The 13,175-nt window shown below is 42.8% G+C and overlaps 1 pseudogene; it reads right to left on the reverse strand.

The window, feature by feature from the left end:
- LOC141221659 (protein ELYS-like) overlaps positions 1–13,175 on the reverse strand; it is a 116,321-nt pseudogene that overhangs the window by 75,690 nt on the left and 27,456 nt on the right.

Below are 13,175 nucleotides of genomic sequence, written 5' to 3' on the forward strand. Positions count from 1 at the left end.
TAGTAGTGGGGGTGTCTGATAGACACGTCTCCATTACGAACACCAGGGCTTGATGCCAGATGTGATTTTTGACAAATCACAGCTGTCAAACTCAACTACCATAACCCTGATTGCCACCGCCCCAGGGCAGTTGGGAAGAGCTGGGCAAACCACTATAATTGGCGCATCTAATGTGATGTAACACTTTTGGGGCGGCTGTGGGCTGGTATTTTTAGGCTGGGAAGGGCCCAATAACCAGGAACCTTCCCAGGCTGATAATATCAGCACGCAGCTGCCTGCTTTACCTTGGCTGGTTACCAATAATAAGAGGAACCCCACGTCGTTTTCTTCATTTATTAGGGTAAACACCCTTTAGTGCCAAACGAAAGGCACTAAAGGGTGTAAGTTTATTATATGTAGAGAGCTTGTGAAATTATATATTTACAGGACATTTATCCATTCTATTACACCACTGCTCCCATAGATGTGGACAGAGCAGGGGTACACATTTCTAAGGGAGTAGAGGTGTAATGTGTGACCGCGCTCCGTCCGCTTCTATAGGAGCAGTGGTGTAATGTGTGACCCTGCTCCGTTCACTATAAGTAAATAGAGCAGGGTCACACATTACACCATTGCTCATATAGAAGTGGATGGAGCAGGTTCACACATTTCTAAGGGAGCAGTGGTGTAATACAAGACCCCGCTCCGTCCACTTATATGGCAGCAGTGGTGGCAAGCGTGACCCCGCTCCGTCCACTTCTATGGCAAAAGGGTCACATATCTATCTCCAGCTTATGATACAGAGAGCAGCACCAACTAACAGCATCGGAGCTGCCGGCCATCCTCGGTGACAGTCTACTTGTCAGTATCACTGACAGTGAGCAACAAAATGTGAGATACGCTCCAGACCGGTGTATCTAATCCCATCATGCACAGTACACCCCAGACCTGTGTATCCAATTCCATCATGAGCAATACGCCCCAGACTGGTGTATCTAATCCCATCATGCATCCTTGTACTTTTTAATGACACCATTCTACCACATAGTGTACTGGAAAACGAGTCAAAAATTGCAAATACGGAGAAACTGCAAAAAAAAAAGTACAATTCCACAATTGTTTTTTTATTTACCATGTTCCCTATATATTGTAAAACTGACCTAGCAATATGATTCCCCAGATCAATACAAGTACGCAGCTACCAAACATGCAGAGGTTTTGTTTTTTTTTTCCTAAACTGTAAAAAAATTTTTAAAAAAAAACAAAAATATCACTTGTCGCCATTTTCAGAGACTTGTAATGTTTTCATTTTTCGGGATCTGGGGCTGGGTATTGGCTTATTTTTGCGCTCTGAGCTGATGTTGGGTTAGATGCGATGCTTTGATTGCCTCTTATTGCATTTTTTTGCAGTGCTCCAGCATGTATTGCGGAAATGATGATTCTCCTATGAGTGATGGCCACGAGACAATGGTCACAGGATATTCACACTGTCAGGCACGTGGGTCAGCAGACCCCCGGCTGTCATGGCAACCCATTGGCACCTCGCGATCACATGACAGGAGGGATTAAGGACATGCTTGTGGTCGGCAAGTGTTAAATCCCACTATCAGCGATTGTCGGCGGGATTTAACAGGTTAACAGCCGCGGGTGGAGAACCGCTGCATCTGCGGAGGCACTTGATGGCTGATTAAATCAGCCATCAAGTGCAGGGAAAGATGAGAGCTCAGCATGCGATCTCACATTAAAGGCAGGGACACTACCTTTGACATATATATAAGAGCCATTACCACATGTACAGTATATACTTACAAAAAAACAATACAAAAACTTACCAATTCTGTCAAAATTGGTTTTCGTAAGGACCACTTTATCCCACGTCCATTCAAGCACAAAGCGAAGGTTTGGAGCTGACCTGGGTTTCTCTTCAAAGTGAATTACACAAGTCAGAACCAGGTGAGAAAAGTCAAAATAGTGTATTTTGCACAAATATAAATGTGAATACATTTTTTGTTGTTTACACTTACCTTCTACAATCCATTGCTTGATACAACGAGTTAAAAGACTGATGGAGCTAGTTTCAATGGCAGCTGATAACACAGCTTGTAGCTGTTCTTCCTAGGTATCACATAAAAGCTGTAAAGGCTGAATTTTATAGGAAGTGAAATACAACATGGCAGTAAGGAGAGCTTACCCGAGTCAGGCCGGAAGACTGAACATCAGCAAGTCTTGGAGACAGGAGACCAGCTACTAAGCATCTGTTATAACCATCTGCAATCTCTTCATTCAAAGATGATCCAATATTCTTTAAGTAGTGCAGAGTCTTAAAACAAATAATGCAGTATGATATCTTCACCGCTAGGACAACCACATTGTAACTAAGTATATACCTAGAGTTCACCATCACTTTATATTGGAAATGAATCTACATGAAGCATTAAAAGCACCAATTCATCAAGACTGGCGTTTTTCACGCTTGTCTTGATGGAACACCATAAGCTCATCATAAATTTTACAAACAGGGGGGGGGGGTTGCCAAACTCCGTCTCTCCAACCTTTTGTAGCTGGTAGATTTGGGTGTGAAAATGACAAAAGTTGCTAAATTTTTGAGCAGCCTCGTGTTGTACAAAAATGTTGCGACTTTTCAAAGCTTTTTACACCAGACTTAGAGTGAAGATTTAGTTACTCATTATAGGGAACCTGTCAACAGGTTTTTACCATATGAGGTAAGACCACCACCTTCCAGCCCTGATATACAGCAGTATAACAATGCTGTATACATGCCCCTAACCCAGCCTGCAAGACAAGTAGGCATTAGTCCTACCGGTAATAGGTTTTCCATGAGTCCATCATGACAATACTATCAGGAGGTCGTCCTTCGTATCCTTGATAGGGACAGGAACACACAAGAGGATAAAAGGCCCTCCCTCCACCCAAACCCCAGTAATTTTCCAAGTACCACACCACGACGGACGCACTCTATTTTATTTAGTTTCCTTCTATCTATGTTACCTTCACAGACGCAGACTGGAATGTTAGGGAGGGAATGTAATAGGTGCTGTCATGATGGACTCCTGGAAAACCTATTATCGGTGGACTAATGCCTACTTTCCAGAATGTCCCTCCTGACATCACCATCAGGAGAATACCAGAGTATACATTCAGGGTGGGACTACTACTTTGAGGACTTTCTTCTGAAGGCCATTTTTTGGCCTGATAGAATGTCCAGTTTATAGTGTCTGCAAAAGATGTTCAGGCTTGTCCATGTTGCAGCTCTGCAAATCTGGTCCACCGAGGCCCCTGCTCGTTCTGCCCGTGATGTGGCTACTGCTTTAGCCAAATGGGCCCTGATGTTATCCAGAGAGGATCTTCCTTCAGACTAACAGGTCAGACTTATCACTGACCTAACCCACCTTGCCAGCACTGTTTTTGATGTCTTTTTCCCCTGGTTTTTGCCTGCAAACTGTACGAACAGGTTAGGGTCTACTCGCCAGTCCTTTGTTGTCTCCAAGTAATGGAGGACTACTCTCCTGACATCCAGGGAGTGAAGTCAGTTCTTGATTATTTTTATGGCCTTGGCAAAAAGAGGGTAAGACTATTTCCTTGCTCATATGAAAAGTTACTACTTTTGGTAAAAAAAAGCTGGATCTAGCCTGACAGTAATGCAGTCGTCTAGGTCCTTAGGTATGGATCGTTGACAATGCTTGTATTTCTCCCATCCGCCTTGGTGTTATTGGTGGTTTAATAAAGTATTGCCACACTGTTTTACTCTCACCCTGTGTTGTCTGAGTAGTATTATGCCCATGAAAGACCCAGTGTCTCCACGGGCTGCAATTTGCACTTTTAGGGTGCTAGCTCTTAGGCCTTTATGAAATCCAGTCTATAGAATCTCTAGTATATTTAGAATGTTAGGACTAGAAATCTGTCAGTTTCTTGATACTGTGCACAATTTTTTCCCCAGATTTTCGTGTATATTGCTGCATGTTACTGGCTTTCTACTATTTTGCATAGTTGATTTGACAGAATCTGAACGATCTTTAGATCTCAAGATCTGCCTCTCAGGATGTAGGTTGGAGGAACTTTACGTTGGGATGGTATATCAGCCCCTGGATCAGCAGATCCAGTCTCTCTGGAAGAACGATTGGATCTTCTAGGGACATTTTTTCAGTAAAGGAAACCAGCTTCTCCTGGGCCAAAAAGGGTAATATTACTATTACCTTGGCTTGGTCTTCCTGTATCTTCCTTAGCACTGCTGGAATTAAGAGCAAGTGAGGAAAGGCATAAGCCAAGTCCATGTCCCATTTCTGGGACAAAGCATCTACCCCTGTTGGCCTGTCTTTTGGATCAAGGAAGAAGAATTTGGCTGTTTGTGCGTTTTTCCTTGTGATGAACAGATACCACCGAGTATCCCATCGATATATTATGCGATGGAATTCTTCCCACTTTAGTTCCCATTCTGACTGTTGCACTGTTTCCCGACTGAGGAAATCTGTCACGGAGTTCTGAGACCCCTTCAGGTGTATTGCACTTACTGATAGTACTGTTTCTTCTGCCCACTAAAAAATCTTTCCTGCTAAATCTTGCAGATGGTGATGTCTTGATCCCCCTTAATGTCTGAGGAAGGCCACTGTTGTGATATTGTCCGACAGGATTCTGATGTATTGGTTCTTTAGATCTGCCCGACATCTTTTTAATGTTTCCCAGACTGCCTGGAGTTCTGAGGTTTGATGATCTGGGCAGGTTTTGCCCCTACCAGGTACCTTGTAGGTACTGATCGTTTATATGGACCCCACCAGCCACTGTTGCTTGCGTCAGTGGTGACGGTTACAAATGGAGACAACTTCCACATAATCCCCTTCCGTAGGTTGGCCCTGGAAGTCCACCATGTTAATGACTTCCTGGTTATCACAGACAAGCTTATTTTCTTGTCTAGACCGTCCATCTTCCTGTTTCAGGTTGTTAGAATCTGATGTAGTTGTCTCGAGTGGAATTGGCTCCACTGAACTCTGGGTATCGAAGCGGTCATTAATCCTAAAATTTTCATGCTTTCCCAGATGGAGATTTGTGATTTCCTTCCGAAAGCAAGGACTCTGTCTCTAAGTTTGTTTTTTTGTCTGGTAAAAAGGATATTTTTAGTTTTGAGTCTAGGAGGATTCCTGAAGAGGTTTCTTCTTCTTCCTGGTATAAGATCTGATTTCTTCCAGTTTACAATCCATCCCAGATTTTTTTTATAATCAAGACGGTTGAAGTTATACTGGCTTTAAGTTGCTGGGGTGACTCTGCAATTAATAGGAAATGGTCCAAATACTGGACAATTAATACTCCCTGCTCTCTCAGGAAAGCCATAACTTCTGCCACCAGTTTGGTGAAGATACGTGGGGCTGAGGATAGACCAAATAGGAGGCATCTGAACTGATAATGCAGAATGTTCTCCCCCTTTTTCAGTGCAAATCTTAGATATTTTTGACTGTGAGGGTGAATGGGTACATGATAATAGATCTATCGTACACATTATCATGTTTTATTAGTGGAATCGTTGATCTTATCGACTCCATCTTGAATTTTTTGTATGCCACTGACATGTTTAGAGAATTTAGATTTATAATCGCCCCCCCCCCCCTTTTTTTTTTTTTTTAATTGAAAATAGGTTTGAATAGTATTCCACAAGCCATTCTGCTTCTGGCACTGGTATTACTACTCCTGAATCCACCAATTTTTCCACATCCGTCATTAGCTTTCTGGAGACCTGTGGGGACTGCGTAGTTAGGTGGAATCTTCCCTACGAAAGCTCTTCTGCATCCCTCTGCAATTGATTGGAGTATCCATGGATTGTTGGATACTTCTGTCCATGCTTTAAGTATTGGAGTCTCCCAACTACTCTCTTCACATCATTGTCTACACGTGCCATTTCCTGCACTGGCAAAGATATTCCTTCTATTACCTCCCTTCGGGTAGCTCCATCTTCCCAGTATATTCTGGTCTTTGATAGGAACGAGGCCTCAGAAAGGATGATACTTTAGGTTTTTCTTCTGGAAACCCCTTTTTTTCCTCTGAGGCTTTTTATACCATATCGTCCAGAACTGGATCGAATACTCAAAGGCCAGAAAAGGGGATGGAACACAGTTTGTTCTTGGAGTGGCTATCACCTGACCAAGTTTTTAGCCATATTGCTCGCCTAGCCATGGTGGAAAGTGCCCCATTCCTTGCGGCAAATCTAATTGACTCGGCTGAGGAGTCAGCCATAAATCCCATTGCCATTTTTAGTAATGAAATGGATTCTAGGACCTCATCTCTGGAAGTCTTCTTCCTCAGATGACCTTCTGATTGCTTTAACTATATATTCATGTACCTTGCTACTGAGGTAGCTGCTATTTTAGCTTTTATTATTGTAGCAGAGGTCTCCCAGGTCTTTTTGAGAAGACAGTCTGCTTTCCTGTCCATAGGGTCTTTCAAACATGATGAGTTCTCAAATAGGGTGGATGCTTTCTTCGCTACTCTGGCTATCGGGATATCAATTTTAGTGATTTGTTTCCATAATTTTAATTGCCTCTGGTTCAAACGGTAGACGTGATTTGAAACTTCTGGGAATAAATTAGTGTATTTTTCATGTCTTTCCACTCCTCTAGTATCATGGCTTTAATATGATTATTAACGGGGAATACTCTGTTCATACGGCTTCTCAAACCTCGATCGTTTTATCCTGTACCGGGGAGGGCTGGTGAGTGTCCTCGACTTTCATGGTGTTTCTCACGGCTGATAGAAGTACATCAGTATCTTCCCAGGAAAAAAGATTTATTTTTATCCTTTGGGGAAACGGAGATAGATCCTTCTCTTTCCTCTTGTTCAGGATCAGAGTAACCTGACAATTCTTCCTCCTCAGAACTAGATTCTTCCCACATTATGGTGCTTATATCAGTCATAAAAGAGGAATGTTCCTCCTTAACCACCTTGGCAATACAGTCAGTGCATAATTGTTTCCCATATGTATCCGGTAGCTTTGTGTTACAGATGGAAAATCATTTCCCTCTTTTCTTAGTGGCCAAAGGCATCACAGATATTTCAGGGATCACCTTGTCCTATAAGAACAAGGGATCATAGAATAAAAATACTAACGAAGACAGATGGAATCAGTAAGTGAAACAGAAAGGGAGTAATCCCCAGATAACTGACTTGTACTGGTGGTTCAGCAGGTGTATCAGAGCGACCAGTGGTTTGTCCTTCCATAGCGGTCATTCTGGATGCACTGGTAACCTCAGCTCCCCTCTAACAATACTTAAATAGTATTATCACACCTGTTTTCCATCAGAATCATCAAAAAGGCATTTCACCTTAAATTTAGGATTTGGCACCATTTAAAAAAAAAAAAAAAAAAGAAGCAGTGCGTTCCACGGTGGAACGCTCACCGGGCACTAGAGGTCTGCATGTCGCTACCTTTATAACCGGAAGTGCTGCGAATTCAATCTTCAGGACGCATAGGAGTTGCACGCAGGGCTTGAGCAGCGTGAACTGAGAGCCCCCCGAGGGGGAAGCAGTTTTCTTCGGGAGCATTGGCTCAACCGGACAGGCTGAGGGACCCCTTGATCAGCAAGATGTCGGCCTCCGGACCACGGCAAAAGGAAAGAGGAATGCGAAGAATCCCGATCCTCTCGAGCCTGACATCAGGAGGTCCTGATCACTGGAAAATTTGTGGAGGGGTGTCGCTCGTCTTGGTTCGGTGCCTCCCTTCTTGCGATGTCATCCTCCTCCTTGCTTTGCGTGGATGACGCGTCCCGTATGTCATCTATACAGTCCCCTGGCATTGTGCTCCTGTGCACGCCTACTTCTCTGCCCTGTCGAGGGCAGAGCAAAGTACTGCAGTGCATGTGCCGGAACAGGTCAAAGAGCCCAGGTGCATGCACACTGCACTACTGTACTCTGCCCTCATCAGGACAGAGAAGTACGCCTGTGTAGGAGCACGATGCCGGGAGAATCTGTGGATGACGTACAGGACGAGTCATCCACACAAAGCAAGGAGGACAACGACGCTGGACAAGGACGGGCGACACCCCTCGGACCAGACTCGACCGCCACGCAGGGAAGTATAATAAAACATCTTTTTATTGTCTTGCAGGCCGGCTTGGGGGCATATACCCTGCATTATAGAATGCTGTATATCAGGGCTGAACGGTGGTGGCCATATCTTATATGGGACAAACCTTGTGACAGGTTCACTTTAATGACTTCCATTGACAAGCAGAAACATAAATGTTCAGACATTGCATTTTTGCTGCAAATGCTTCTGCCCCAAAACAAAGTGTTGGCAAAAAAAACACTCCGTACAACCGTGCATTTTGTATGTATGTATGTATGTATGTATGTATGTATGTATGTATGGCGTTATTTTTCCCATTCATTTGAGTAGGTGAAAAGTGTTGCAAAAACAAAGTGCATCTACTGTATATAAACTGTTCCAAGAAGATTTAATTATCAAAGGGAATCTCTCAGCAGATTATTGCTACCTCCTCTAAGCAGCCTGATGTAGGCAAAGAGACCCTGAATCCAACGATGTACCACTTTGATTACTGGGCGCAGTAGTAGGGACACAATTTTTAGGTTTAGCAATGCAGCAGAGATGAGAAAGCTGCCCCTGCCCACACCAGGCTCTCTACAGACAGTGAGGTGCTTATCACAGAAGGGGGCTGAGTTGGACGATTGCCGGCCTGCCGGATCCTCACAGCAATGTTAATCAAGGTGATTAAAGTGTAACACCACCACACAGCGTGGACATATGACACCATTGAGTTTAGTGCTTTATCCCCGTCATGCTGTCCTTAATTTACATAGCAAAAACATGCTGACAGATTCCTTTTAAAGAAAAAAATTATAATTTTCAATAAATAAAAATCTCAAGCAAATTTGTCAATTTTAGATAGGAAAGATTTCATTGTTCTTTTACCTCTTTATGAAAGCCAGTGCATGTGATGTGGATAACTCCGGAATTCAACAAGCAAGTAGCATCTTCAATATGACAGAAAACAAAAAAAATATCGTCAGAAAACTCATTAAACCTAAATTAGTTTTTAATTTTTTTAAAAAGTTTAAAATATCCAAGAAATTTCGTTCCACTTCATGATTGTGTTCCACTGGTTGTTGGTTCTTCCCCAAAAAAGTAGAATTTTATATCTTCATGTTTGAAGCCAGAAATGTGGCAAAAGGTAGAAAAGTTCAAGGGGGCCAAATACTTTCACAAGGCGCTGTATGTCCTGCTAATAAGGCGTGGGATGGAGAGATGGCACATCATTCCTACTGATCACAGGTGAGGACGGGAGAGGGACAGACAAGGGGTGCATCATTCCTGATGACAGGTGGGATGGAGAAGTGGCATTTGTTCTTGGTGATATATAGGGATGAGATGTGGAATGGACAGATGGCACATTATTGCTGCTGAAAGGGTGAGGAGGAGATGGGTGAGGTGGAACACTGTACCTGTTTATGACAGGGAATCAACTTACAGTGTCCATTTTAGGACATGATCAGACATCAAAGTCAAACATCAGAATAATGCCAGTTTGAGGCTAAATACCTTGTCTGAGAACTGACTGACATGTGATAAAAAAAAAGTCACTATTCGCTGGGACTTGAACCCAAAACTTTGTCCAGAAGCCAGTGCACTTACCATTGAGCTATTCACTCAATTGATGAAAGAAGTTTTTCTTGGCTTATGAGATCAACCATGAAAATACCCGAGGTGTCTAAAAGTACCCGAGGTGTCTAAAAGTCACTGTGATTCTGATGTTTGAAGAAAGTCAGATATCAGAATCACATATCAAAGTCACACATCATTTATATTTGGCTTGGAGGAGGTATGTGCGAAAGTCCCAATGAGTTGCAGACTGGTTTGCACTGAAAATCATATAACCTAATAGAACGCCTAGATTTATTCAGTGTATAGCTCAATGGCTACTGCACTGGCTTCTAGACAGCTTTCAGTTCAAATCCCAGAAGCGAACAATGACTAATAATGGCACAAAATCAGGGTGCCGAAATAATGCCAGAGCATGTACTATCACAGGGTCAAACTGTAGCAGGAGGGGTACATAAACATTACTATATTAAAATAGGTCTAATTTATATAGGAAAAAATATATATAAATTAATTTACTATTCAAGGCCATCAATAATAATTAAAAATAATCATTACCAAAATTATAGGTGCTTGGAAAGTAGAACTGTTCTGGTGGTGGATATGCAGGCGGAACACCTCTAGTCAAACTACGTTCATGTACAAGAACATCAAAGATGGTGTCATCAGTCATGTTTGTCAAGGCTTCAAGAGACCAAAATGCAACATATGAACAGTTTCTAAGAAACTGACCAGGCCTGTGAGAGAAAGAAAATAATTGGAGTATACAATGAAAGGAATGCCATTACTCTCCTCTCCCACAAAAAAAAAATCTTACATTAACGAATCCGGCATCTGTGCTTGATACCAACGATTTATATCAAACACTCCCATGTAAATTGAAGGCTTATTTTGTCCATACGTATTAACTTGCCAGCTAAATATTGACACACTGGTATCAGGCGATGTAACTGAAAAGAAATCATATTGCTAGAAATATGTACAAAAACATTATTTGCAGTCTATAATAATACCCTAGAGGGCTTTCCATTTCATTGACAAATCTTGAAATAAGTTTTAACCTGCAGGTCACAATTTTTATCAGAAGATTTTAAAACTCCACAAAGTACATGCATATAAGGTACTGCATTTTCAGACAGACACCGTCTTTAAATGGGTTGTCCACTACTTGGACAACCCCATCTCAATCCTTGTTTGGCACAGTAAAATAACACCCATAGGGCAGAGTGAAGCAAGCGCTGATTGGCCGCAAGGATCGTATGACAATGTTATGCGAGCCCTGGGAGACCCCGTGTCGACACCTCGGGAACAGCACCGGCAACAGAGGTGAGTATATGTATTATTTTACAAGGGGAAAACATAGGGATTGAGGAGGGGGTTTCCCCGAGTGGTGAACAATCCTTTTAACTGCAGTATAATAGTAATACATTTTAACTGGATTGGAAACCTTGTGTGTTAGTATCACAAAACCTATTTAGATGTTCTATTGCATGTGTTTTTAATGACGTAGAAGTGAATCTTACATAAAATATTACATATGTTGCATTTGATAAAATACATAATCACTGTTGCAGTTACTTTTCATTAAAATTTGCATCTGTTCTCCTGATATTAAAGGGAACCTGTCACCATGAAAATGCAGTCCTATCTGCAGGCATCATGTTATTGAGAAGGAAAATCAAATTAGATTGATCTATAGTTTACTGAAAAAAAGTTCCGTATAACCCGTATTTTCATCACAAACCTCTGCCTTTTGAGATTTTCTGTCCAGTTGGCGGTCCTATCAGTGATTGACAACTTTCTCTGTACAAGTGTACTTACAGTGATAGATGTCAATCATTGACAGGACTGCCCACTGGACTGAAAGTCTCAGAAAGAACAGATTTAGGTGATGAAAACAGCTTATACTGAATTTTTTTTTTTCACAAAACTATATATCAATCTAATCTGTTCCTCCTCCTCCTCAATAACATGATGCCTGCAGATAGGACTGCATTTTCATGGCGACAGGTTACTTAAAAATTTTCTTTTTTTATTGTTTACAGCTTATTGCCAAAGGAACCGGCCACAAATGCAGTCTAGCAGCAGTAGCCGAACACACACAGTACGTGCAAGCGCTTTACAGTGAACCTGACATCTGACACTTCATGCCCAATCCACTAACTGATCTCAGCCACTGCCTGAATCATGCCACCCTCAGATTGGGCAGCAAGTATCAGATGTCAGATTCCCTTTAATAGCAGGTCATAAGCACTTAATTGAAGCGGTTGGAAAAAATCTAAACATCTTATTCTGAATCATAAAAGGGCGAATCCCAATAAATAAAAAAAAAAACGCAAACCCACATTGGGTAGAGATGAAACTTCTAGATAAAGATGGGTCTGGCTCTGAAGGGTCGTGCTTAAGGGTCTTAATCTGAAATAAGCCGGAAGTAGGCCAGAAGGTAGGAGTAACTATTTACTAATTGTGCCTAGTTTCTCTCTCTCATTCACACTTAAACCTTCATTATGCTTACATACGCCCTTGCTGTCTTTGCACCACTAATCCTTACTCTCCTTCACTATCCCCCAAACCCCAGCACTCTCTAACCAAATAATAATCTCTCCTTCCCGCTTACCCCCTCACCTGACCTCATCTGCACACCTGCTCCTCAACCTCAGATCTATCTATAAACATAAAACAAGCCGGACACTCTCCTTCTCCCAATCCTGGAGCCCCATAATTCACAACTCCCACCAATTCCTCCTCCTATCGCTTCCAACCAACTGCAAACTACCGCAACCTCTCCCAAATAAAACCCGTGCCCCTAACGCCCACCCCCCTGCTCCCTCTCTCTGGAGCACTTTGGAACGCCCACTCTGTCTGCAACAAGCTCTATTTTGTCCACGACCTCTTTACCTCTCAGAGAGGCCCATCTCTCCTTCCTGGGCATCACAGAGACATGGTTGACACACGCCAACACTGTCTCCCCTGCTGCGCTGTGTTATAGTGGGCTCCACTTCACCCACACTCCTCGCCCTGGTAACAGACATGGTGGAGGAGTAGGTCTTTTCCTTTCTACCAACTACACCTTTATCCCTATCCCACCTCTACCCTCCCTTCTTTTGAAGTCCACTCTGTCCGCATCTACTCTCCCTCCAAGTGGCTGTCATACCGACCTGAGAGCCCGGTCACTGCCTTTATTGATCAATTCTCCTCTTGGCTTCTTTACTTTCTCTCTGCTGACATTCCCACAATCAACATGGGTGATTTCAACATCCCCACTGACATTCGCCAGTCAACAGCATCTAAACTCCTGTCGCTTACTTCATCCTTTGGACTTCGTCCTCCTGAGCTACCCACACAGACGGACACACACTAGACCTCACCTTCATCCGACTCTGCTCCCGATCTAACCTCAAAACCTCCCCCTTACCCTTATCTGACCACCATATACTCTTTTTCTCATCCCAGTTCTCCTCACCTGCCACCCATGCCCAGCAACTAGCACACCCCCGCAGAAACCTTGCACATCTAGACACTCGTACACTCTCTGACTCTATTCTACCACTGATATCCATATCCTCACTCCACGACA

The sequence above is a fragment of the Phyllobates terribilis genome, unplaced genomic scaffold (assembly GCF_046119375.1).
Source record: "Phyllobates terribilis strain yellow unplaced genomic scaffold, ASM4611937v1 Scaffold_327__1_contigs__length_2127877, whole genome shotgun sequence".
In the NCBI taxonomy this organism is placed as follows: Eukaryota; Metazoa; Chordata; class Amphibia; order Anura; family Dendrobatidae; genus Phyllobates; species Phyllobates terribilis.